At 36.1% G+C, this 27,623-nt stretch overlaps 1 long non-coding RNA gene across 1 annotated transcript; it reads right to left on the bottom strand.

The window, feature by feature from the left end:
- Positions 24,121–26,065, bottom strand: LOC109842941. Its single transcript, XR_002247451.1, has 5 exons — positions 25,924–26,065; positions 25,484–25,558; positions 25,297–25,414; positions 24,913–25,196; positions 24,121–24,366 (listed from the first exon to the last, which is right to left on the bottom strand). It is a non-coding gene; the product is annotated as an uncharacterized LOC109842941 (long non-coding RNA).

The following is a 27,623-nucleotide window of genomic DNA, read 5'->3' as shown; positions in this document are numbered from 1 at the left end:
TATTGTATTTGCATACATAGTATATTAGGGTTGTGAGAGATTGTAACATTGAGTTGTGCTTAATTGAGTTCTCACCTATTGTAGAGAACAAATTTATATTTGTTACATTGTGAGTGGTGTAAGGTTTTCGGTGAGCTAGAAAACCGAGTGTGTTGTGAAGTTTTCGGTGAACTAGAAAACCGAGTGTGAGGAGTGAACGTTGTTCGGTGAGCGTTGAAAACCGACACTGTGAGGTGTAAACGTTATTCGGGTGAGCGTAGAAAACCCGGTTGTGCATTTCATACTTGCTAGGATAACTCATTAATTAATTTTAATTGGCATACAATCGGATTAGATTAGCATAAGACCCTAATCACCCCCCCCTCTAGGGTCTAACAGTACATACCTTTCTAACTCACATAAAGTTGTATAATCCCATTTTTATTCTTTGCATTCTTGGCAAAATGAATAAATTTCTAGGGTTCTCTTATATTAGAGGATGAGATAATTCCTTTAAAAATATTTTCTTTCCTAACCTTCAACATTTTAAACTGCTCTACGATCAATTGGAAGAAATCAGTTTGACATATGCCCACGAGCTGACCCGGCCCAACCTGCTATAGGTCACGACCCGTCCTCGTACGGGCAAGGCCTGACCTGGCCCATGATATACGCGGATCAAGGACTTGGTTGGGCCAGCCCCAGACCCGACGTTAGAGAAGCAGGCCCGACCCACGCCCGACCTAATCCAAACCGACCCGTCCTACCCCAGCTCATGATAAATTTTTTCGTTAGGCTAGTTGTTCCTTTTGCTTTTTGTGTCTGCAGCTAAGGGCCAACTAAGTCAAAAGATAATAGGTTTTTGGTTCGTGGACACTTTTTCCCATTGAGAAAAAAACAGCGATCTTTAAGCTCGCTGCTATCTACTTGGAATGATTAAAAGTTTAATACTAGTTTAAAAATAATTTAACATAAGTTTAAAATACTAAAAAATAAATTAGAAATAATTTTATAATTATAAATACAAGTTAAATATAATTAAAAAGGTAAAAAAATAAGAAAAAAATATTTGACGAAACACCCATGGGCCGACCCATGACCAACGGGTTGTGGGCCGGGTCAGACTCTGCCCACACCTAGGCGGGTCGTAGGCAGGATTGAGTCCATTCTTAGACCTGATATCAGAGAAATAGGCCTGACCCACTATGACCCCGGTTTGATCATGCGTCTGAACCAGCCCGGCCCACGCCCACCCCTAATGCCTGCACATAGTGTTACATGTGTAATTTTGTCAAAATTCGTGGGGGGCAGGGCGGGCTCTTACAAAAAGGCCATGTTGAGTTTTCCTAGTTAAAGAGGAGACCATTACCTGACTAATTTGGAGTTGTACAGTATAGTTATCACCAACTTATCAAGGCCTTGGGAACTCTAAATATAGGTTGCCTTAGGTTGGGTCCTACATAAATCATTCAAAGATCATCCCCCAGTGTTTCTGAGGATAAAGAAAACTACAGTGGAAAATCACAAAATTATATTATTTATGACGAACGAGGATAGAGCCTCTTTCTGTCCTTACATGTACTTGTTTAAATCTATACTATTAAACTTAATCAAGTATCAAAATATTTAAAGGATATTTTATATTATAATAGAAATGTGAGGGACATCTAGATAATTTTGATATAGGAGATATTTGTTCCTTTCATTTTTTTCTCTATTTTTTCTAGAATATTGTGATCTATAACATGAGTATATAATTAGAGCTAACTAATTAAAATATCTTTTATAATTTATTTTGCAAGAGAAATGAATATAAAATGGTCAAGTTCTTGTCTAAAAAAGTTATTACATACGAATGAATATATGCACAACAATTGGAATTTCAATGTGTTCTAATCTAAATATTATTGAAAGTCAAAATAAATCTACATACTTGAGCTAAAATAATTAAATATAATAATTTGAAGATAAAATATAAAACATGATCTTCTTATTATCATTATCCAAAGTGTTTTTAGGATCGTGTTTTGAAAATAATCTACCAAGTTACTATGCACCCTATTTTCTTTGTCAAAATAATGGCACCAATGAAATTGAAATATGGGAAAATTGTGTCAAGGCCCCAATATAAAGAGTAGCATGTGACATGGCTTTCCATCTCTTCCCATTGTGGATTAGACTCAAAAAAATACCACTTCATGTGATTAAGCTAGGGGTCCTAAAATGTATCCGTATTTGAGGAAATATCCGTAACCGTATCCATTAGGATATTAATATGATTACTCAAATCTATAACAGATAGGATATGGTTACGGATATGGTTTTGTAATGAAATATCTGTATCCATATCCGAAATATCTGAATACATATTAGTCATACTCTTACGATAGTTTTGATTCCTAGATTATGGATTTGTGATAAATTTTGATGATCAAGATGTCTAATCTTAACTTTTCAATTATAATGAACATATTAACGAACTCTTTTGTATCACATGAACTATGTTTTTCTCCATACTATCTAGTTAACGAACTCTTTTGTATCACATGAACTATGTTTTTCTCCATACTATCTAGTTTTCTCATATCCGTTTTTTATCCACATGCATATCCGCTCATATATCCGCATGTATATCCGTAATCATATCCGATTTTAGCGGATATGGTTTATGAATTTTCATTACTGACGTATATCCGTATTCGTATCCATATCTGAGATGGGTAAGAGGATATGGATGTGGTAAGCATCATATTCGAGCCGTATCCGGACTGAGTACACCCCTAGATTCAGTCCTTTATTCCCTGCCAACTAAGCACACAGGGAGAGAAACAAATATAAAATATAAAAAGACCCTCATTTCCTCCTCTCTCTCCTCTCCAAATCTAAATCTCCATGACTCCTCATTCCTCCTCTCCTCTCCTCCTCTCTCCTAACCCATCTCCTTCCTCCTCTCTCTCCCTTCCTCCTTTTTCTCTCAAACACCAACATCCCCTCCTCCACCACCGACCTTGGGTGTACGCTCTAGCCATGTTATTCGCTTCTTTTTTCCCCACTAATTTTCTCACTAATCTTTCTTACTCTCTCTTTCTTTTCACAATAAACCAAAAACAGCCCTAATTTGGCCGTCAATGGTGAAACCCTCAAATTCGTCGGAGTTCTAGTCGTGGGTTCTATCAAACAATAGATTGGTCTCTGACAATGAAGGCGAAGAGGTAGCGAAGAACGAGGCAGAGGAGGTGGTGCTGGAGGAGGACGAGGAGGAGCTCGAGGCATTCGCAAGTTCCACAATACATCTAAACTATTAGTTTTTCTAAAGAAATTTATAATTTCTATTTGAACATCGTGGAAAGATGAAAATTTAAAGAAGTACCGGCTAAATGTGATTTTTTTACAAATTTTGTTGTTAAGTTCAAGTCTAATGTAGAATATTAAGTCTAATGAGTTGGAAGTGAAGTCCAAGGGCTTGTATATTAAGTCCATTGGGTTGAATAATAAGTCTGAGGGCTTGTATGCTAAGTCTATTAGGTTGAATAATAAGTCTAATTTGTTAAATATTAAGTGTAATGGATTATATGTTAAGTCTAATTTATTAAATGTTAAGTATAATTTGTCACATGTTAAGTCTAATGCGTTTTATGTTAAATCTAATTGGCACGACGTTAAATTTAATTGATTGAATGTTAAGTCTATAGAGTTGGAAGTGAAGTCCAAGAGATTGTATGTTAAGTCTATTAGGTTGAATAATAACTATAATTTTTTGAATGTAAAGTGTAATGGATTATATGTTAAGTCTATTTGTTGAATTTAAGTGTAATTTATTACATGTTAAGTCTAATGCATTGTATGTTAAGTCTAATTGACGTGATATTAATTCTAATTGGTTAAATGTTAAGTTGATAAAGTTGAATGTAATCCATTAGACTTAACATTTATAAAATTACACATAACATACAATAAATTAGGCTTAACATATAATTCATTACACTTAACAAGCAAGCCATTGGACTTCATTTCCAACTCATTAGACTTAACGTCGTACCAATTTGAGTTAACAAACGAGACTTAACATTCGATAAATTAGACTTGACAATCTTCCTATTAGACTTAACATTTAACTTATTAGACTTGACACTCCTCTAATTAGAATTAACTTTCAACATATTAGACTTGACATTCCTCTCATTAGAATTAATATCGAACATCTTAGACTTAATATTATTTTCCATTACTAATAACATGTTTTTTACTAGATAAAAATACCTTCGAATTAGGCTTAACATTTAACCGATTAGACTTAATATTCAACTCTATAGACTTAATATTTAACCAATTAGAATAAATATCACACCAATTAGACTTAACATACAATGTTTTAGATAGCATGTAACAAATTACACTTAATATTTAACACAATTTTCCAAAGTGAAGTCCAAGAGATTGTATGTTAAGTCTATTGGATTGAATAATAAGTCTAAGGGCTTATACACTAAGTCTATTGGGTTGAATAATAAGTCTAATTTATTAAATGTCAAGTGTAATTGATTATATGTTAAGTCTAATTTATTGAATGTTAATTGTAATTTGTCACATGTTAATTCTAATGTGTTGTATATTAAATCTAATTGGGGTGATGTTAATTCTAATTGATTAAATATTAATTCTATATAGTTGGAAGTGAAGTCCAAGGGTTTGTATGTTAAGTCTATTGGGTTGAATAATAAGTCTCATTTGTTGAATGTTAAATGTAATTGATTATATGTTAAGTCTAATTTGTTAAATATTAAGTTAAATTTATTACATGTTAAGTCTAATGCATTGTATGTTAAGTCTAATTGGCATGATGTTAATTCTAATTGGTTGTATGTTAAGTCTATAGAGTTGAATATAATCCATTAGACTTAACATACAACAAATTACACTTAACATTCAACAAATTAGGCTTAACATATAATCCATTACACTTAACATACATGCTCTCGGACTTCATTTCCAACTCATTAAACTTAACATCGAACCAATTTGAGTTAACAAACGAGATTTAACATTCGATAGATTAGACTTGACAATCTTCCGATTAGACTTAACATTTAACTTATTAGACTTGACACTCCTCTAATTAGAATTAACATTCAACAGATTAGACTTGACATTCCTCTCATTAGAACTAACATAAGACAGTTTAGACTTAATATTATATTCATTATAAATAACATGCTTTTTATTATATAAAAAATATCTTCTAATTAAGCTTAATATTTAACCGATTAGACTTAATATTCAACTATATAGACTTAACATTCAACCAATTAGAATTAATATCACGCCAATTAGACTTAACATACAACACATAAGACTTAACATGTAACAAATTACTCTTAATATTTAACAAATTAGACTTAACATATAATCTATTACACTTAACATTCCACTTTTAGACTTATTATTCAACCCAATAGACTTAACATACAAGTCATTGGACTTCACAACTCTATAGACTTAACATTCTACCAATTAGACTTAACATATAATGCATTAGACTTAACATGTAATAAATTACACTGAACATTTAATAAATTAGACTTAACATATAGTCCATTATACTAAACATTCAATAAATTAGACTTATTATTCAACTCAATAGACTTAACATACAAGCCCTTGGACTTATTGTTCAACACAATAGACTTGACATACAAGCCCTTGGACTTTACTTCCAACTCATTAGACTTATATTCTTGGACTTGAACTTCACATAAAAAATTATCAAAAAAAAAATCACATTTAGTAGGTATTTCTTTTAAATTTCATCTTTCCATGATGTTCAAATAGAAATTATAAATTTATTTTAAAAAATCGATAGTTTAGAGGTATTGCGAAACTTGCGACGGCCTTGAGCTCCTCCTCGTCCTCCTCCGACACTGCCTCCTCTGTCTTGTTCTTCGCCACCTCTTCGCCTTTAGTGTCGGAGACCAATCTGTTGTTTGATGGATCCTCCAACGACAACTTCGACGAATTCAAAGGTTTCGCCATTATCTGCCAAATCAGGGTTTTTTTTCGATTTTTTTAAGGTGGGGTTGGAAGGAAGAGAGAGCGGGAAAAATTAGTTGGATAAAATGAGAGAACAACATGGTCGGAGCGTGCATCCAATGTCAATGGTGGCGGAGGGAGATGTCAGTGTCTGAGAGAAAAAGGAGGAAGAGAGAGAGGAGGAAGGAGATGGGTTAGGAGAGAGGAGGAGAGGAGAGGAGAGGAGGAGCCATGAAGATTTAGATCCGGAGAGAAGAGAGAGGAGGAAATGAGGGTATTTTCGGATTTTTTGTTTGTTTCTCTCTCTGTGTGCTTAGTTAGCAGAGAATAAATGGCTGAATCACATGAAGTGGTATTTTTTGGGTCTGATCCACAATGTGAAAATGTGGAAGTGCCAGGTCACATGCTACTCTTTATATGTTATAATCAATTTTAAATGAGATAATATTCAATAACTCAACTCAAATAAAAAATATTATATAAATATCTTATAAAACTTGTGAAACTTTAGTATAAGTGTCCATTTTATATAAAATTTGGGATGATCAAGTTTTAGAATCTGTTGCATGTGCATCTGCACATGAAGTAATACTAATTTTAGTTCAAATTTTTTTACCAATATATCCCTCAAATTTATGGTATATTTATGGTATATCTAAAACTATCATCCAACTCTTAGTATTTATCAATGTACCCCCAAAATCATCCAAACTCTTTAATAACCCTAAGCTTAGAGATTACTCACATGATCAGGACGAAATTCATTCTCTACATTCCTCTCCTACTTCTCAAATCAATAAAATCAAAAAATTGGCAATCATTCCCCCTCTCCCTCCCCCCTATCTTTTCTCTCTAGTCTGAGATAGAAAGAGCTAGTTAGCGAATTAATTAAGTATAAATATGTAATTTATAAAGTTATTTTTTTAAATAGCAGAATAAGATGAACAAATCAAGTATATTCTTTAACAGAAAAATTAAGCGTTGAGGGTATAAATAAACAAATATAAAAAAAAGTTAAGAGATAAATTTTCGGGTTTTTATGCACCATATTTACTTATACCTAAATTGATACTTATCATCTTTAATTTTTTTTAAATTATTATTAAAACCACCTTTGCTCAGGTATGAAAGTAATGCTCAGTTTCAGGAAATTTTATCCACCTTTCTACCTACATATTACCTACATATAGACATGGGACCTTGCAATCCCCAGTTATGCATTAACCATCCTCATATATTTGATTAGGTGATGAATAGGTATTGAATGCATGTTGTACGTACGCGTATTTTCCTTACATATGAAATGAGCGTACGAAAATTATTTTATTATAAATATGATCAAATATATGTATTAAATATATATTACTATTTTATTTAAAGGAAAAGTGCCATATATAGACGCTATTGGCTTCATTAAAACGATTCTGAATAAATCAGAAGCCCTCCGAATTTATGAAACACAGCCAATTAATTTGTGATACCAACTGTTAAGGCAAGAAAAGAACGAACTAGTACTTTGATTAACCTTAATGCACTTATATAATACTATGTTGCATTGGCAGTCAATGAAGCAATGATGGAAAATTGATCCCGAGGAGACACTAGGGATTTCTCTCTCAAACAACAAACAACTTTAGTAGTACCAATGCGAGATTAGCCGTCTATCTACTTGTTCTTTCAATCAATCCCCCACTAGGGCTTAGCTATCATTCCTCAATAAGTCGCTTTCTCCCTCCCTGTCTCCTCCTTCTCTCTCTCTCTTTTCATAGTATATAGTATATATTATTGAATATATATAGTATATATACTTATATCGTATAGTATATTATATAGTGTTAGTAGTATATATGAGATAAAGATGGGCAGTATACTTGCGTACGGCAAGGCATCAAGGTAGTGGACGTGGACACATCTTATCTCATACATCACACCGTTTGAAGATTGGAGGCTCACCAACTCGCGAAGGGTGTGATGTATGCGAACATAGATGGCTGCGCCCCCGTCCACATCACCTAGCCAAGGATCCTTTGGCCCAAGTATACCCATACTTCACACGCGCTCGTGATGTCCAGTGGACAAGAGTGTCGTCCACATCACTACCAATGATGCCTTTAGCAAGTATTACCAATATTCCTCTTACTCACTATTAGCTATATAGTATATTTCTCACTATATATTTAATATATATATTTAATCTACCTTCTATACTACTATCACGTACTACTACTATATCTCCACTACCTTCTCACTCTCACCTTCCTTATATATATTATACTCTCTCCCTCTCTCTCTCTCAATAAGTAGTCTGAAGTGCTCCAGATGTAATAATTTTGGTGGATGCATGCCTTTTCACCCCAGCAGAGGCATTCCCTTCTAAAACATAGCTTTCTACACCCTGTTATGTCTCCTACCCTTTTTAAGCTCCTATCCGTCAACTTCAGTCCCTCTCTCAAAGATATCCTCTTGATCCTCTCCCTCTCTCTCCATCTCTCTTTGATCCTCTCCCTCTATCTCCATCTCCTTTTCAATTGTAAATGTTTCGATAACTCTCTGAGCTTAAATAAACATGTGAAAGACTAAATTTTCACAAAACATCCGAAACTTTGGGGGTTTGCACTCCCAACTTTGAAAATCTTAAAAAGCATTTATGGATACTGTCGTGTTCCACAGAAATTCTCTAAAATTTCAACTTGGCTCAAACACATGCTAACTCCTTTATGGATACTGTCGTGTTCCACAGAAATTCTCTAAAATTTCAACTTGGCTCAAACACATGCTAACTCCTACCATAAGCCTAAAAATAAATTAGATTATTCTCTAAAATTTCAACTTGGCTCAAACACATGCTAACTCCTACCATAAGCCTAAAAATAAATTAGATTAGTAAGTACCATTACTTACATCTAAGGGAAGTATTGATATTTATTAAAGTTCTTTTATAAAAGGGTAAACAACATTATTATCCCTTTTGGAGAGAGTAATATGTAACTCCAATACGTGAATGATGTTAATTTCAGAAAGAATCCATAGACCTAAGGCATTCGCAGATAAGTTCCTTAACTATATTAATTCCATAAAATACCATAAACATTGAGGGTTTTAGCACACTAAACAAAGAAAGTACAAATTGTTTCAAAGATCCATTGTCTCTGACACGACAATATTCAGAGAAGTGGGTCCCAAAAGAGGGTTTGAGAAGCTAGCTGCCCTAAAAGGAGCGTGGATCTGATGAAGCACATCCGAATCTCTAAAGGATCAGTCAGAGAGTCCAGAATAGAACCTCACTTTTGGTCTTTATTTGTAAAAAAAAGTTGGATTTTGGCGCACCACGGAAGTGTTAACCTCAGAATTTATCAAGGGGTTTTCTCTAAATCCAAAAAAATAAAAGATCTCTGATTCACGAAAAACTTTGAATCCATGAAAAAAATATCGAAAGTAAAATTTTATTGATGAAAAGTTATGCCTCTAGGGCTTACAATACTCTGCTTAAATAGAAAATAAACAAGACTCCTACTATGACTCAAATTTTACCAAAAATAGAAATAACAGAACTCTTTCTAAAAGGCTCCCTAGGATTAGGGAAGTAAATCAGTCAAATTTGGAATCAAACCAGATTTACTTCCTAATTAAAACAGATTCTTAAAACATTACCTAAAATACTAAAAAACTGATAAAGATGTTGATATCTCTCAATCCGGAGGTAATTTGGCAAAAAAGATGGCAGTAAACCGAGCAACGATGGGTTTGGTTGACTCCATCTCGAAAAAATACACGATTTACATATATAATTCGTTAAATTCTGACTTACGATTTGAGAGATATGACATATTCTTCGTTGCAAGTTATTTTTCTTTACCGGGTCCACGTTTAGGCGTTGCAAGTTATTTTCCTCGACCGGGTCCCCGTTTGGGCTTGCCCGGTCTCGCTTCTCCATAAACATGTCTGCAATGTGTTCTACATCAGATTTGATGTGCTTCTCGGGATGACACTTGTTCTTCATTCAAGGGACAGTATTAGCGGCAGCTCGAACAAGGCATTTGAGGGAGTCATCTATGTTATATCTGCTGATCAAATACAATATCTAGTCTTCATACATTAAGATATCTGTGTAGCAGTGGAGGGATTCAAGCAATAGACTCAATCGGGAGGTCTAGTCACAATATTCTTAAGCAAGGTGCTAAGGATTTTGGATGGATCATGGGGGTAAGCAAGGTAACAGGCAAGACATCTAAAATTAATCTAGAAACGCCTTTTCAAAAAAAAATTAATCAAGAAAATATTATACCTCATGTGACAAAGCGTGTGCCTCGACATAAAAATCCTATCAGCAGTCAAGAACATCACAAAACTGTGTGTCCTTTCAGGCATAGGGTGGCCATGCAACCACCCAACGTCGCCATCCCTAGTTATTGACACTTTAGCCCGTAAGGATCCTCTAATACTGTTTAGTTGGAAGAAAGTATAACAAACTCTCTAACCTAAATTTTTTGGGGCGGTCTTTTAGGTGCATTTTAGCGGGTGATTTTTCTCCCGCTATAGTGTGCCTCCGCCTGGTTTAAGAATGAAGAAGAAGAAGAAGAATGAGAGTAATGGGATCGCCAATAATGCATTAAGGGATTCTATCTTCGTCTTCTCTTCCTCATCTCATGCGGTTGTAACTGGGGAATCTGAGGAAACAAAGGAGATTGGTAGAGATGAGAAAAGCAATGGAATAATAGGAGGAAGGAGAGCTTCATAGCTGGAAATAATGGAAAGTACAGGTCCGATGGGAGCAAAAAAGAAGGTACTCATGGAGGAAATACTGGCAAAGACTAATTCTCTCTCAGATCCGATTCAGCATGGATTTGGTCAAATTTTTGCTCGTCGGTTAAGTAAGACTCCTAACTTTATCTTGGGCTGAGGATGTGGAAGAAGAATTTGAAACTAAAATAGATGGGACTGGTGATGAGATTGATGAGAATATTGAGGTCTTTACTCCATTTGTATCTCAATCTATTAGAGAAAACATGAAATCTGGGAAGCTTAACCTAGAAGAAAATGTAAACGATGAATCAGATAAAGTTTAGCAAGAGAATGAAATAAATAGAGGGAGTGACAAACCTAAAGCTAAAAAAATCCTTTGCTAGCTTTTTCTCAGATAACAGAAAGTCTGCGAAAGGATTATCGCTTAATTTTGTCCCATCTTCTCAATCTAATGCTACTATTTTCTCTGAGAAGGAATGGAAGGAAGGAGAAGGGTACTGGAAAAATTCTTTAATAGGTCGTGTTATAGGGCTGAATGCTAAATTTAGATCTATGGAAGCATATATAAACAAAGCCTGGGGTAGAATTTCAATTCCAAAAATTTCATTAATCAAATCAGGGGTGTTTTTATTTGATTTCTAGTCAGAGCAACAAATGAGGAATGCTTTGGAAGCAGGGCCTTGGTTTTTTGGTTCTAGACCTTTGGTTCTTAAACCATGGTCTATTGATATTGAAATGGAAAAAAAAATACAAGATTGCTCTTATCCAATGTGGGTGTAATTCCCTAATCTAAGGCTCAATTTATGGAGTGCTATTGGTATTAGAAAAATTTCAAGCCTTATTGGATGCCCTATAACAACAGATATGCTCACTGTAACAAGACAAAAGCTAAGTTATGCTAGAGTCCTACTTGAGGTGAAACTACCCCTGAAGGAGCCACTACTTGACTCTATTGAAATTCAAGGGATTGAAAGAGAAAAATATAACCAGAGTGTTTTATATGAACTCAAGCCAAGATGGTGTATATTTTGCAATATTGTTGGACATGAAACTGACCATTGCAGGGGGCAAAAAGTTAGAAAGATGTGGATACCTGTTAATAGGCAGAAGGGAAAAGAAGTGTAGACACATAGTGCATAGACAGATACACACAGTGTACAGACAGGAAAAATGCAAGTCTCTGGATTAAGGTCAGTTACTGGTGAGGGAATTAATGGTGAACAGGCTATGCACATATCTGGGAAAAATACACAAGTACATATGAGTGAAGCAAGACTGGATGCTAGGAGAAGAGATGGAAATTCTGTGCAAGATACAATTCCTACACAAGATACACAGAACTGGGTTAGACTGGGTAGTGAAGTAAACACTGAGGAGAATACACAACAAAAAACTGGAGGAAACATGCACAAAATAATTGATAAGGGTAAAGCTGTTGCTAGCCTTGACAAAGGCTCACCTGACATACAAAGTAATAGACATGGGAATTTTGGACTTGCAAATGTGTACCAATTTACATCCCCAATGGTGAATACATCTGAATTCACAAGTGTCAGCAGAGCAAATATTGCTAGAAGAGCAAAAATTAACATTTCAGAGGATTCAAATCAGAAATCTCAATTCTCTCCATTGGATTCTCAGGTATATGAATTTGACCCCTATTATATAGATAGGGGTGGGAATCAATAATGCATCTAGCTATATGGAATATTAGAGGATTTAATAAATCCTCTAAACATTTAATTATTAAGCAATTCATATATGATTATAAGCTTCCCTTAATAGCACTTTTGGAAACAAAGCTCACTGAGGAAAAAATGAAGCACATAGCCAGAAAAATAGCTAAAGACTGGAGTTGGATTTCAAATGTTCAAGAAACTGGAAATGGAAGGATTTGGTTACTTCGGAATAATGACATTCTTATAATTCAAAGTGTCAAGTCTACTGAACAATGCTTGACATGTTTAGTTCAATTACAAATGGAAAATTCTCATGTTTGATATCTGTGATTTATGCTTTAAATCAAAGAGAAGGAAGAAAAAATTGATGGCGGGAGCTACTCAAACTCAAGCAGAATGTTTATTGTCCCTAGTTGGTTGGTGGAGACTTTAATGCAATTATTAGTGCTGAAGAGAAGCTGGGTGGAACATCTATTTCTGATGCTGACACAGTTGATTTTCAAAGCTTTATATCCTCAAGTCAATTGCTTCACATTAAATCCATAGGATGTTTCTTCACTTGGAGTAACAAACAAGAAGCTAATGCTAGAGTTTGGAGCAGAATAGACAGGATCTTGATTAATGATAAATGGATCATCAGTATACATCAAGTCAAGTGGAGTTTTTAATGCTAGTTTGCTCTGATCATTCACCAGCACTTGTATCTGTTGGTGAAGAGGATTTCCAAGGTAAAAACCCTTTTAAATTCTATAAAATGTGGACAGAACACCCAGATTTCTTATCAGTTGTAAAATTTGTTTAGGAACAAGAAATGAGTGGGTATAACATGTACAAGTTGTATTCCAAACTCAAGAGATTAAAACCTGCTCTCAAGGAACTAAATAAAAAGCATTTCATGAATATTGGTGAGCAAGTTCTAAGAGCAAAGGAGTTAATTTAAGTTCAAAAACAGTTGAGTATTGATCTCTTCAATCAGGATCTTATTTCTAAAGAGAAGATTGCTACATTGTGAAGAGTCATTTCACAGTCAAAAAGCTAACATCAACTGGGTTGTACATGGAGACAAGTGCTCACAATTTTTCCATTCAGTTATGAAAGCTAAAAGACATCAAAATAGAGTATTAACCCTTTACTCTAAGGATGGAAAAAGACTTACAGATATGCTAGAGATTGTAGCTGAACTTGTTGAGTACTATAAAAAGCTACTTGGCAACACAGTGGATACTCCAGACCCAGACCCTACAGTTTTTCTGATGGCACTGTTCTCACAGATAACCATAGAAGAGCTCTGGGTTCACCTATCACTAAAGAAGAGATTAAGCAAGCTGTATATGCAATATCTGATGAAAAAGCTCCTTGGCTTGATGGCTTTAGTGCATCCTTCTTCAAAGTTGCTTGGGATACCATTGGTGAAGACATGATTAAAGCTGTGCAGGAATTTTTTAATTCTGGTAAGATTCTTGGTTCTCTCAACACAACAGCTATCACATTAGTGCCTAAAGTTCTAAATCCCAGTTCACGCTCTGATTTTAGACCAGTTTCTTATTGTAATTGTGTCTATAAAGTAATCTTAAAGATAATGACTGCTAGAATTCAGAAAGTTATAGGGTATTTAATCAATGATGCATAGAGTGTCTTTGTCAAAGGAAGGATTATCTCAAACAATATCTTGCACATGAGCTCATTAAGCATTATGGTAGAAGGCACATATCACCAATGACTACTCTCAACATAGATTTGAGGAAGGCTTTTGATACAATATGCTAGAAATTTATATGAGTCATGCTGACAGGTTTGGGGTTTCCAACAAACATGATTAGGTGGATTATGGAATGTGTAACTACTATAAAAGTTTTATTATCTCTTAATGGGTCATTACATGGATATTTTGATGGAGCAAGGGGTCTGCGGCAGGGTGATCCGCTATCACCATATCTATTTGTTATTAGAATGAAATACTTGTCCAGGTGACTAAAAAATCTCAAATCTGACAGTTTGTTCAAGTGTCACCCCAAATGTACTGGCAAGAAGATAACCCATTTGATCTTTGCCAATGATTTGTTACTATTTAGCAGAGCTGACATGAACTTGATTAGTAGACTGAATAGTTGCTTTCAAGACTTTAGTAGAGTTTTTGGTTTGGAGGCAAATCCAAGCAAATGTTCTGTATACTTGAGTGGCGTCTGAAGACAATGTTAAGAGCCAGATTTGTTCTTACCTAAATTTCTCAGAAGGCTCATTGCCAATTCGTTATTTGGGGATGCCTTTGATCTCAAAGAGGCTTTCTCATCTAGATTGTTCACCCCTAATAAACAGAATTTCGGAGCAATTTTAAGATTGGCAAAGTAGGAGGAAACTGTCATATGCGGGGGGAATTCAATTGATAAAATCTATCATACTGAGGATTCAAAATTACTGGACAAACAACTATGTGCTGCCGATCAAGGCATTGCAAAAGATTGATAAACTTTGCTCTGCTTTCTTATGGGATTACAAGATTCATCTGTGTTAGCCCTTATGTTTTGATGATGTTTTACAACCACCATTATTGGTACTAATGGCTTGTTGAGTGAAAATGTAGTGAATACGTATATCAAGCTTGTTAGTGCCATTTATGGAGGATTGGATGGAATATGCGCTACAACGATGATATCCAAAGGAGGAGGAGGCATAGCGATGAAGCAACGTTTATTCAAGAACACTAAATACAATAAGAAGCTTCATCCAACTCAAGCTATATCAAGACTCAAAGAATTGTATTCTACGTGAGGATACATGAGGATATTAGCTAGTTTTTATTTTCTCTCTAGTACTTAAATGTAGGCAAATAGTTTAGATTTAAATTGAAGCTATTGAGATATCACACACACGGTTTCATACTTATAGTTTTGAGCGTTTATTCACAAAATACTATTTTTCACAAGTATGAGGACCTATTAGCAAAATTCCTTTTCCAAACAATTTATTTTTAGTGTTAAAAATATTTTACGAAGTCTCACAATTTTTGGAAGTCAAATGAATATTTTACAGATTTTTTAAGTGAGTCAAAAATAGTATTTTGAATGTATCAGTTTGCGGTCGACCACCACGGTCGACCGCGCCTGAGTTCATTCGTCAGTGGGTAGCAGAGACTTTCACGGTCGACTGCCGCGGTCGACCGTGAGCTCGAGATTTCCCACGGTTGACCATCGCGGTCGACCGCAGAAGTCTCTGGACTTTTTCTCAGTTTCTGATCTGGCTCACGGTCGACCGCGAATATCTTACGGTCGACCGCCGCTTATTTTCAAACGGTCTTTTGTACTGTTTTCAGCACCGATTGTACACAATCTCAGCGCCGATTGTTTCCAGATTTTGGGGGATTAGGGTATGGGTTTAAACAGCTGGTTTCTCCTATTTAAACTCATACACTCCTTCTTTCTCATTGTCCCAAGCTTTTGAAAAACCAGAGTTTCAGTTTTATTGAGAGCCAAAATTTTCAAAACCTGTTTTTCTGTGTTTTTCTCAAGTTCACATCCCAGCTTTAGTTTAATCTTTCTCTTTGCCATAGGGACTTGTAAAGAGAGAGCTTTTACACTATTGCTACTGTTTGAGAGCTTGATCTTATAAAGATCAACTGTGTGGGAGTGTGATCTAGTGGAGATCAACTGTGTAGTTGTGAGATCGTGAGGAGATCGTTGTGTAGAAGAAGTTCCGGTTTCCAAACCGGGTTGTGTAGTAGATTTCTCCTTGAGAGTGGGGAGCGGGGACATAGGTCAGCGGACAGAACCTCGTTAACACATCGCGCGTCACAAGGATAACGATTCCTAACACTATCTCTATTTCTACTGTTGTTCATTTTGTAGTTTGTTGCTTGTCTCAATTTTTATTACACTATTTTAGCCTTAAGACCCTAATCACCCCCCCTCTAGGGTCCAACAATTGATATCAGAGCTTAGTCTCTATATTAGTTTTTTGGTTTAATCACCTTAAAGAAAAGATCTTATTGAGGCTTCAATGAATGTGCATATGTTAGAGGGACAATCCACCACTAGACCACAACTTTTCACCAGTAGTAATTTTGCCTATTGGAAGGCTTGGATGAGGATTTACCTTCGTTGCATTAATCTTGACATCCTAGAACTCATAGAGAAGAAATATGTAGAAAAGCCCAAAGTCGGGACTATGACCGATGGAGAAAGGCACCAAGTCAATCTCAATGCCAAGGCTATGAATGCCTTAATTTGCGGTCTTTCCCCCAACGAGTATAATAGGGTTTCCACGTGTGCAACCGCATACGAAATATGGGTGAAATTGTGTATCACACATGAGGGAACCCCACAAGTTAAGGAATCCAAGATTAGTGGGCTTATGCATGAATATGAGTTATTTAAGATGCTTCCAAATGAATCCATTGATGCTATGTTTTCTCGCTTCACTAACATAATCAATGAATTGCATGGTCTTGACAAGAAATTAACTATCCAAGAGACGAACTACAAGATCCTCCGTTCATTGACTCCTATATAGGAACCCAAAGCTACGGCCATAGAGAAAGCTCATGATCTCACCACTCTAGCCCTCGATGGCCTCATCGGCAAGCTTAAGGTTCATGAGAAAAAGCTCAAGGGAAAGGAGAAGGAGGAAGTGCCCCTACGGGAAGTTGAGGAGCCATCACCAAAGATGAAGACCATTGCTCTCAAAGGAGCTAGTGACCACTCCTCATCATCGTCGTCGGAGAGTGAAGTTGATTTTTCTAGAGAAGTGGCTCACCTCTCTAGAAGAATTTATAGACACATAAAAATGAACAAGAAGTTTAACCCCCGATCTAACAACAAATTTTCTTCACATGTAGGAAAATATTTTGAATACAATAAACCGGGCCATATCGCCAAGGATTGCCCCAAGCTCAAGAAGAAATATATGAAGTACAATAAGAAGAAGGCTATGTATGCCGGATGGGAGGAATCTGAACCAAGTGATTCGGATAGTAATGAAGAAGAAGCTAAACTTGCTCTTCATGATCCCAACATTTGCTTCATGGCCCTTGAACAAGAGGTAATATCTGACACCGAGAGTAAATCCTTTTACATGCAATGTGATCTAGTTACGGCTTTAGAAGAATTGAACATTGAATTTAAAAGAATGTCAAAGGAATTTTCTTCTTTTAAAAACTTGCATGCTTCTTGTGATGTCAAACTAGAACAACTACAAACCTCTCTTGCACTAAAAGATCAATTGCTAGGAGATCTCGATTTTGAGAATAAGCAATTAAGATCCAAAATTGAAAGACTAGAAATTGAGAGTGGTAGGATTAGACCCACTCATGCTTATGTTAATCATCATCACCATGGTAGAAATAGATTTCATAGATATCATGCTCAAACACACAAGAGAAATTTTGTGTGCACATATTGTATGAAACATGGACACATTTCTACTCATTGTAGGATCAAGGATAATCATGAATTTTATGGCATGACATGGGTACCCAAAGGTACCAAGCTTACTAACCACCAATGACCCAAGATTTGGGTACCTAAAGTTACTACATATTCATTTCTTGTAGGGAACATCACGGCAACGACGTTGAGAGATGTAGTACCTTGATGTGGTTTCTCACATCATATGACGGGCAACAAAGAGCTATTTGCAACCCTATCAAGGATTGAAGGAGGTAACGTCTCCTTCGGTGGTGGTGAGAAAGGTAAAATTATCGATATTGGGTATATTGGTAAGACACCCTCTCCCGTTATAGAAGATGTTTATTTGGTAAATGGCTTGAATCATAATCTTCTTAGCATTAGCCAATTGAGTGATAAAAGTTTTGATATTTCCTTTAAACCGGACAAATGCATTATTAGTATGAATGAATAAATGGTTTTTATTGCAAATAGAAAATCTAATGTGTACATTTTTTAGATGAATGAATTAGTGAATCAAGATGTGAAGTGCCTTGCGGCAATTGATGAAAACCCTTAGATTTGGCATAAGAGGCTCGGACATGCAAACATGGAATTAATATCCAAATTGTCCAAGAAAAATCTTGTTAAAGGGTTACCAAATTTGCATTTCATCAAAGATACCATATGCGAAGATTGTGCTAAAGGTAAACAAACTAAGTCTACTTTCAAACCTATCAATGAGGTATCAACTTCTAAACCCTTGCAATTACTTCATCTAGATTTGTTTGGTCCTATGCGTGTTACCTCTCTTGGAGGCAAACATTATGTTTTTATTATCATTGATGATTTCTCTCGTTTTACATGGACAATTTTTCTTACAAGCAAAGATGAATATTTTGATGAATTCTCAAATCATGTTAAAAGAATTGAAAATGAAAAAGATTTGAAAGTTGTTAAAATTAGAAGTGATCATGGTGGTGAGTTTCAAAATATTTCTTTTTATGATTTTTGTGCTTATCATGGTATAACTCATGTGTTTTTCGCTCCTAGAACACCACAACAAAATGGTGTTGTTGAACGGAAAAATCGAACCATACAAGAGATGTCACGAACTATGTTAAACTCTTTTGATTTGCCTAAATATTTTTGGGCGGAAGCTGTCAATACGGCTTGCCATGTTTTAAATCGTGTTTTGATTAGACCAAAGCTTAAGAAAACTCCATATGAACTATTTTATGGAAGAACTCCTTTTATTGGCTATTTTTGTATATTTGGTTGTAAATGTTTTATTTTAAATACAAAAGATCACCATGATAAATTTGATTCAAAAATTGATGTTGGCATTTTTTTAGGGTATTCACCTCGATGTAAGGTTTATAGGGTCTTCAACAAACGAACTCTTGTTATTGAAGAATCTATAAACGTTACTTTTGATGAGACTAATATTGGTTCACAAGTTATTTTGCCTAGAAAAGATGATGATGATGTTGAGGGAGGATTTGAACTTATGCAACCTATAAATACACCCTCAATAGAAGCACAAAAAGATGTGGAAAGTACCAACACTCATATTCAAGAAGAACTCCCCAAAGCATGGAAATTCGCATCAAATCATCCAAAGGAGCAAATTATTGGGAGTCCCTCAAAAGGGGTTGTTACTCACGCAAAGGCTTTGAGTGAGTGTGGTAATGTTACATTTCTATCTCAATTAGAACCTAAGAAAGTTAATGATGCTTTAAATGATGAATTTTGGGTTTTAGCTATGCATGATGAACTAAATAATTTTCGAAGAAATGATGTTTGGAAATTAGTTCCTTGACCTAACAATGCTAGTGTTATTGGTACTAAATGGGTTTTTAGAAACAAGCTTGATGAAAAAGGCATTGTTACTATAAATAAAGCTCGTTTGGTTGCCCAAGGATACAATCAAGAGGAGGGCATAGACTATGACGAAACCTTTACACCGGTTGCAAGGTTAGAATCTATTAGGCTGTTTTTGGCATTTGCTAGCTTTAAAGATTTTAAATTATTTCAAATGGATGTTAAAAGTGCCTTTTTAAATGGTTTTATAGAAGAGGAAGTATATGTTGAGCAACCCCCCGGTTTATAGATCATACTTTTCCTAATCATGTTTACCGGGTTCAAAAAGCTTTATATGGGTTGAAACAAGCTCCTAGATCTTGGTATGCTCGCCTCTCTAGTTTTCTTCTAGAAAATGGCTTTTCTAAAGGGAAAATTGATAATACTCTTTTTGTGAGAAAAAAGGAAAAATGATTTTATTTTAGTGCAAATATATGCTGATGATATCATTTTCGGTGCTACTAATGAATCTCTTTGCAAGGATTTTTCTAAAGTTATGCAAAATCATTTTGAGATGAGCATGATGGGAGAGCTCACATTCTTTCTTAGGCTCCAAGTCAAGCAAACTAAGGATGAGATATTCATTTCTCAAAGCAAGTATGCTAGAGAATTGGTCAAGAAATTCAATTTGGAGAATTCTAAGCATGCACCAACTCCCATGAGTACAAGTGTCAAGCTTGATGCAGATGATAGTGGTGAGGATGTGGACCAAAAACTATACCGAGGTATGATAGGTAGTCTTCTTTATCTCACCGCAAAAACTATACCGAGGTATGATAGGTAGTCTTCTTTATCTCACCGCTAGTAGACCCGATATCATGTTTTGTGTGTGTGCATGTGCACGTTTTCAAGCTTCTCCTAAAGCATCTCATTTGATTGCAGTTAAGAGAATTATTAAATATGTGCATGGAACTATTGATCTTGGTTTATTTTATCCTAAGAGCATCTCTTTTGACTTATATGGTTTTGTGATGCCGACTTTACCGGATGTAAGGTAGATCGCAAGAGTACGAGTGGAACATGCCAATTCTTGGAAAATTCTCTTGTTTCTTGGGCTTCCAAGAAACAAAATTGTGTTGCATTGTCCACTACAGAAGCGGAATACATTGCTGCCGGCTTATGTTGTGCCCAAGTTTTGTGGGTGAAACAAAGCTTAGTTGATTATGATTTGATTTTTTTAAAATATAAAAATCTTTTGTGATAACACTAGTGCTATTAATATTTCAAAAAATTCGGTTTTGCATTCTAGAACCAAGCATATTGATGTGCGCCATCATTTCTTACATGACCTTGTAGAGAGACAAGATGTATCCCTTGTGTTTGTTGACACAAAATCTCAATTAGCGGATATATTTACCAAGCCTCTTGGTGAAGATGATTTTTGTCGCATAAGAAATGGTTTGGGCTTATGCACTATGTGAAAGTTCTATTTGCTTGCTTATTTAGTTGCATTTCACATGTATTTTTTTTGTTTTTTTTTGTTTTTTTACCCCATTTTGATGGTGACAAAGGGGGAGAGAAATCTCCTCATTTGTGCACATAGTAAGGGGGAGCTCATAGATAGGGGGAGCTTCTATCTATAAGCCATATTTATTTTGCTCTTATATAATGGTTGGTTGTCATCATCAAAAATGGGGAGATTGTTAGCCCTTATGTTTTGATGATGATTTACAACCACCATTATCGGTACTAATGGCTTGTTGAGTAAAAATATAGTGAATACGTATATCAAGCTTGTTAGTGCCATTTATGGAGGATTGGATGGAATATGCGCTACAACGATGCTTGTTAGTGCCATTTATGGAGGATTGGATGGAATATGCGCTACAACGATGATATCCAAAGGAGGAGGCATAGCGAAGAAGCAACGTTCATTCAAGAACACTAAATACAATAAGAAGCTTCATCCAACTCAAGCTATATCAAGACTCAAAGAATTGTATTCTACGTGAGGATACGTGAGGATATTAGCTAGTTTTTATTTTCTCTCTAGTACTAAAATGTAGGCAAATAGTTTAGATTTAAATTGAAGCTATTGAGATATCACACACATGGTTTCATACTTAAAGTTTTGAGCATTTATTCACAAAATACTATTTTTCACAAGTATGAGGACCTATTAGCAAAATTCATTTTCCAAACAATTTATTTTTAGTGTTAAAAACATTTTAGAAAGTCTCAGAATTTTTGGAAGTCAAATGAATATTTTACAGATTTTTTAAGTGAGTCAAAAACAGTATTTTGAATGTATCAGTTTGCGGTCGACCGCCACGGTCAACCGCGCCTGAGTTCATTCGTCAGTGGGTAACAGAGACTTTCACGGTCGACCGCTACGGTCGACCGTGAGCTCGAGATTTCCCACGGTCGACCACCGCGGTCGACCGCAGAAGTCTCTGGACTGGTCGACCGCAAATATTTTACGGTCGACCGCCGCTTATTTTCAAACGGTCTTTTGTACTATTTTCAGCGCCGATTGTACACAATCTCAGCGTCAATTGTTTCCAGATTTTGGGGGATTAGGGTATGGGTTTAAACAGCTGGTTTCTCTTATTTAAACTCATACACTTCTTCTTCCTCATTGTCCTAAGCTTTTGAAAAACCAGAGTTTCAATTTTACTGAGAGCCAAAATTTTCAAAACCTGTTTTTCTGTGTTTTTCTCAAGTTCACATACCAGTTTCAGTTTAATCTTTCTCTTTGCCATAGGGACTTGTAAAGAGAGAGCTTTTACACTATTGCTACTGTTTGAGAGCTTGATCTTGTGAAGATCAACTGTGTGGGAGTGTGATCTAGTGGAGATTAACTATGTAGTTGTGAGATCATGAGGAGATCGTTATGTAGAAGAAGTTCCGGCTTCCAAACCGGGTTGTGTAGTGGATTTCTCCTCGAGAGTGGGGAGCGGGGACGTAGGTCAGCAGACCGAACCTCGTTAACACATCGCGCGTCACAAGGATAACGATTCCTAACTCTATCTCTATTTCTACTGTTGTTCATTTTGTAGTTTGTTGCTTGTCTCAATTTTTATTGCACTATTTTAGTCTTAAGACCCTAATCACCCCCCCTCTAGGGTCCAACAATCTGGTCCTTTGGTGTGATATATGTAAAAACAAGAAGATGGGAGGACTGGGCTTATTCACTACAAAGGATTGGAATTATGCAACTGCAATCTAATTGCTATTGATGATACACATCAAAAAAGATCTATTATGGATTAAATGGGTGCATGAAAATTACATACATCAACTAGATATATGGTAGGTCCAACCAAGAACAAATGATTCATGGATGTGGAGGCAATTGCTCAAGGTGAGGGATATGCCCTTAAGAAGATTTGGAGATAGAAAAAATCTGCAAAGAATAATGAATGATTATTATGTGAATGAAAAGATTCAGATATCTTCCATATATAAAGCTCTGGCTCAATCATCAACACATGTTATTTGGTCGGATATAATTTGGGGAGGCCTACACTATCCTAAACACTAAATCATATTGGGACTAACTACCCTTTCCAGGCTCCTGACAAAAGACAAGTTATGCATGGTGGGAATGCTGAATGAAAACCAGTGTCACTACAACAAAATACAACATTTTCGACGAAACAAAAACGTCGGCAAAAGTTTAAAAAATGTCGGGAAAAATCTTTCCCAACGCAAAATGCAGCGTCGCTAACGCGTCATCAAAAGTGCGTCAAGGAAAGTATTTGGCGACGCAAAACAACCTGCGTTGGTAAAAATCAACACTTTTGGCCAAAAGTGCGTCAAGGAAAGTATTTGGCGACGCAAAACAACCTGCGTTGGTAAAAATCAACACTTTTGGCGACGCTTCATGCGTCGGGAAAAATTGGCGACGCAAAACAACCTGCGTTGGTAAAAATCAACACTTTTGGCGACGCTTCATGCGTCGGGAAAAATACATCTTTTAGCGACGCATAATATTTTGTGTCAGCAAAAGGTATGCAAAATTTTCTCAAATGTAATGGTGCGTCGGCAAAAGTAGTACTTTTGGCGACGCATGCTGCGTTGGCAAAAACCAACACGTTGGCAAAAACATAGCTTTTAGCGACGCAAAACTGTTCGTCGCTAAAAATTATACTTTTAGCGACGCAAGTTAGCGTCGGCAAAAATGTAGCTTTTAGCGACGCAGAATAAAGAGTCGCTAAAAACTATATCTTTGGCGACGCAAGATAACGTCGCTAAAATATATTACTTTTGGCGACACAATATAACGTCGGCAAAAGTGTTACTTTTAGTGACGCAATTTAGTACATCGCTAAAAGTTAAAAATTTAGTGACGTAATTTAACGTCGACAAAGGTATAATTTTTGGCAATGCATAATTATCTTTTCTGTCAACTATAAGCCTACACTGAACCTGACATCCACAAAAAAATTACACCCATTCACATCAATAAAGAAACCAAACATCAAATTATACTCCAAACATGTTGCATATTATGATAAACAAAGAATTTTCTCCCATTACAAATTAGTTACATTCATTTCCATTTCCAAGTCAACTCAAATGCATGTTTAAATATTCCAGTTTGCTTGTAATCCATAAAGGAAAAAAGAAACACAATTTGCCGAGAGGAAAAGGTGAAAGAAAAGAAAGAAGGGAACAACTGTTTAAATATTTCAATTTGCTTGTAACCTCATGACAAGTTGCTCTTTGCTTTCAAGATAATCAAATCCAAGTTCCTGCATAACAAGAATAAAGCAGCATAAAAAATAGTCGTGAATATATGCGGAGTGTAAAAAATTTCACAAAAGATCCCTGATGCAAATACATGTAAATCCTATAGACACGATTTCAAATACACCATTTCAGAATTTCTAATTATATGATGGTCAGTTGGTAATAAAATTTAATTGCAGATCTAAGTATACAATGATGTAGGTACATTGGCCAATCATTGGTCTATGTAATTAGGACAATTCTTAGAGCACAGCAATAAGGATAGAAAAGAAGATAATAAGTTTTAAAGCGCATCAATGATAAAGCTTACATGATAGAGCTTCCTTAAGACTATGGTGTGTCTGCTACTTATAATATCAGTGATCTATCTCCCTATTATGAAGAAGCAGAAGGACTAAAATCACAAACAAGCGTTGGAAAAAATGTAATTTGTTGTAGTGAAAGAAATACCATAATGACAAATTGTTATTTTAGAAAATACAAGTTGTCAATCCAAACAACCATTTATTTTTCCTAAAAATGGTGGCTTAAGACGTTAAAAGGCTCACCTAGCTTGTAAAATTCCCTCCTCTCTTGAAGGGAACTTCCGTTTCATTTTTGATCCGACTGTTGATGAAGGTATTTCCCTTCCATTATTTCCTGCAACGCTCTTATTATCACTATCCCTAGGTCGCCTACCCTTTTCCAGAATTTACGCTTGCTGATTTTCTCGTTGGGGATATTTTTGGCGATATCGCCATCATCATGAGCTGCTGTTGCTTTTCTCTTTTCCGGTAGAGCCAATGATTCACTTCTTGCTGGTTCTGAATTGCTTGCCTTCTTCAACTATCGACTGTTTTAATAAAATAGTTAAACTTCAATACTAAATTATCAACAATCAGCAGAGTTTATAGAGAATAGAAAATGTATAATGTGATCAAGCACAATAGTACCTTCCCGTCTTTTTTTTCCAGCACCCTTGGTGTTTTCCTTTTTCCCCTGCTTTTTTCCTTTACTTGCAACTTCTCCATTTGGGTTGTTCATTTGAGCATCCTTACTATCATCAATAACCTTTTTTCCTTTACTTGCAACTTCTCCATTTGGGTTGTTCATTTGAGCATCCTTACTATCATCAATAACTTCTGCTTGTTCCATCTTATCTGCTTGTTTAGAAGGCTCAGATACTGCTGGTTTCGTATTACTCATCTTCTTTAACTGTAGAAAGATTTGAGAGAGTACTAAATTGTAAATCATGAAAGCATTTGCAAGCACTATTCCCAACTAGGTTCCACGTAACATAAAGATAAAGGACTGTAATATTACTTGATGAAGATCATACGCTAAGTTTTGAGGATCGTGATACCACTGATTTTATAATAATTATTCAAAATAACAAGAGATGCTACAGAGTATTTCATCGGCATGGAATTAAAGGGGGGAAATATGCTATCGGGAACCAATCGAACTCAAGTGTTCAGTTTCATCAGAACATGATTCACATCTATTAAATATCATGCATGTGCTATTAAGAAAAGAAAAGAAAAGAAAAATATCTACAAATAGTTTGAACAAACGGTTACCTTAGCAACATAAAAACCATCCATGTTATACACGTGGGGATAAAAACGCCTTATTTTCTCTAAGGAGGGATGAAAACTCTGCTCTCTATAATGCACAAGTCTGACAACCAAGAAAAAAGAATTCAGAAATTCAGACTTAGATGATGAAGTAAGGTGAAGGTTGAGAGTTAGCATACACTGGGCGACCAAAGTCTAGTCCACACGTCACAAGTTTTACATTTATCTTCTTGAGAGCATAGTCAATGACTGTTCGCTGGAAAAATCGTTGCTTTCTTCATTGATTCCATTGCCATCTTTAAATAATAACTTTTTGAGTTACAAAGATCCGGTCTTTTTTTTAGATCCGGTTACAATGAAAATCAAAAATAAAGAAAATTAAAAAAATTACAACTTTTTCTCTTTTGTCGAACAAATCGCGAGCTCCTGTTATCCGGTCACTCGCTTGCGTGGGTTGTTTGCCTGCGACGGGGTTGTTTGCCGTGGACCACCGCGCGATCTAGATCCGGTCGGATCTAAGCAGTACGACGGGTATTATTCCACGAAGGAAATAATAGCCGGGGAGGATTGATTCACTAAGGAAACAATCGTCCAAGTCTCGGGATCTAAGACCAAGCTTAGATCCGGAGTACGTCTGCGTAGATCTGAGATCCGGTCCTCTCGAACACCTGCCCTATTTGGCGTTGACGGTCGCCGAGCACCAGATCTGAATGTCCAAGTCCTCAAAGCCCAAAGTTGAGATCTTTTTTAAGTTCTGAGTCTCCAAATCAGCAGGGCTTCGCCTCTCTCCAAATTTTCCAACCTTTGAAAATGAACAATCGGCTTGGGCCGAGCCACCTTGAGGTGGCTCGGTTTGAGCCGAGCCCCTCCGGGTGTGTTGTTCCGTCGTTTTCCGCTCTTGGTTCTATCTGTGATTTGGTTCTGTGGTTGATTTATCCAGACTTGATTCGCTAACCTGATTTGGCAGTAAATCCGGATCCCGATTAGGCAGTAAATCCACTTCTTAGTTCGAGTCCGAAACCGATCTTGATTCGATCGTGATTCGTCCGAGTATGCCCTTGGTTGGATGACTCGTTGACTCTTCGAACACTTGGCTTGATCCCGCACGCGAATGGACGTATTTCGTTGCTTGCGTGAGACTAGTTAATCTCGTTGCCTCGTTGGTTTGTCGGTTTGTGCCGAGCTGAGCTAAGGGACCTATAAGCAATTTTATATGCCTACAGATACCCCCTCCAAAGTATTTCAGTCTCGTTCTTTTATAGAAGAATCTGGAATACTTTGGATATGATTGTCCCCACCTTCAGTCGGTGTAATGGGACCTTGGAATGACTTCCGTTCTTGATTCCTTCAATTCTCCAGGCTATTCGGTGCTTTGTCGAATGTCTGAAAGAGTTTCGGTGCTGCATTTATTGTCTGACCGTTGTCGGAATTTTGAACTTTGAAGTCGGTTCCTGATTTAGCTGACCATCGATTGTTGGCGTCGAGTCTTTATTCGCGACGCGTTGTCCGGTGTAGTGTTGTTGAGTTATCCTTAAGAATAAAAATATTCTCCAGGAACTTCTCAACCAAAAAATAGGGAATAGTTTATACTCATATACCTTATTGGAGTATTTAAGAAGTAGTTTATACTCGTATACTTTTCGGAGTGGTGATTCTTTCGTTGCAACGCATTGATCGGCGTTGACCCAGGGTTACGCGTTGAC

This window comes from Asparagus officinalis, chromosome 5, assembly GCF_001876935.1.
Source record: "Asparagus officinalis chromosome 5, Aspof.V1, whole genome shotgun sequence".
NCBI lineage: Eukaryota > Viridiplantae > Streptophyta > Magnoliopsida > Asparagales > Asparagaceae > Asparagus > Asparagus officinalis.
Note: the sequence above shows the minus strand (reverse complement) of the source record. Positions and strands in the feature narration are given on the sequence as shown.